Below are 1,778 nucleotides of genomic sequence, written 5' to 3' on the forward strand. Positions count from 1 at the left end.
TTTTCAATATAGAAGCCAAAACGGGCCACAGAACCTGATTTCAGACCTCAGAAGCAGGGAGCCGGCTCTCAGCTCCAGTGACAAGCTATAGAAGGTAAATAAATCCCAGAATAAAAAAAAAAAGAAAAAAAGGAGAGGCTGGGAGTTTAAGTTGCCCTCCAGCCTGAAAATGGCTCTCAGGCCCTCACCCAGACTGGTCAGGCACCCCAGTGGGGACCCCCACCCTGAAAGGGGTGTGACCAGCTGCAAACAGCCATCAGCCCATCATCCAGGCTGGCCAGGCACCCAAGCGGGACCCCCACCCTGATCTGGGACACTTTCAGGGCAAACCAGCTGGCCTCCACCCGTGCACCAGGCCCCTATCCTATACTACAGGCAGGGCAGGACAGTGTGAGCTGCCATCCAGGCCCCATGTGCAGCCCTGGGCAGCGGGGCATAAGCCCCTCCCCCAGCCAGGACCCCTGTGTGCCACCTGAGCCCCCAGCCAGGACCCCCGAGCCACCTAAGCCCCGCACTGCTAATCCCCGCCCCCAGCCGGGATCCTATGACTATTGGAGAGCAGGAAAGTGCCGCTGGGCCCTGGGTCACTGTGGTGATCCGGCCATCGGTAAGTAGAAAAGTGCGGCCTGTAGGCAGCCCCCAGCTGCGCCTGATAGGGAGCAGGAAAGCAAGCCTGGCCTGTGGGCAGCCCCCAGCTGGGCCTGCTCCCCGGTTGCCATGGAGACCTGGGAGCGGGAAAGCCCGGCCTGTGGGCAGCCCCCAGCTGGGGCCTGCTCCCCGGTCGCCATAGCAATCCGGGAGCAGGAAAGCCCGACTTGCAAGCAGCACCCCCATCCTGGCCATAGCTCAAGGGAGAGTACAACATGCAGTGGAGGCCAGGAGCCTGAGAGATCAACACAGAGGGGCTCCTGCTCCAAGCCTCCATGGTGTGGCTGGGGGCAGGCCCCCAGCAGACACACACACACACACACACACAATGCCTGCTCTGAGCCTCCAATGCCCAGACTGTGGCCATCAGTGGGGACACACACACACACACACGGACTATGAGAGGGGCAGGCTGGGCTGAGGGAACCCCACCCCCCAGTGCATGAATTTCGTGCACGGGGCCTCTAGTCTACACTAATAACAGAGAAACATGCAAATTGGTGTCACTCTGCTACACCCACAAGCCACGACCAACAGCCAATCAGGAGAGAGTATGCAAATTAACCCAACCAACATGGCAGCGCCACTGAGTGAGCAGGAGGCTTGGGTTTCCCCCAGCGATGGAGGAAGCCAAGCTTCCAGCCCGCTTGGCCAGACCTGGCTTCTATTCAAGGCTACAAAGTTTCAATTATAGAAGATAAATAAATCCCAGATACCTGCTTCCCTCTGCTCAAGGAGGCACTGAAAAAAAAAAAGAAAAAAAGGAGGGGCTGGGAGCTTGGGTCGTCAGGGGCCGTGGCCAGCCTGCAAACAGCCATCAGCCCCTCACCCAGGCTGTCCACACCCTCATGGGGTGAGGGTCCCTGCTGGGGGGCTTAGCCAGCCTGCAAAAAGCCATCAGTCCCTCACCCAGGCTGGCCAGGCACCCCAGCGGGGGCCCCCACCCTGAAGGGGGTGTGGCCAGCTTGAAAACAGCCCTCAGCCCCTCACCCAGGCTGGCCACCACCCCTCCCCCAGCGGGCACCCTCACCCATGGGGGCGTGGCTGGCCTGCAAACCACCACAGACCCCTTGCCCAGGCCGCTCCATGCCCCAAGGAAACCCCCACCCTGATCCGGGACACCCTTCAGG

The sequence above is a fragment of the Myotis lucifugus genome, unplaced genomic scaffold, assembly GCF_000147115.1.
Source record: "Myotis lucifugus unplaced genomic scaffold, Myoluc2.0 scaffold_478, whole genome shotgun sequence".
NCBI lineage: Eukaryota > Metazoa > Chordata > Mammalia > Chiroptera > Vespertilionidae > Myotis > Myotis lucifugus.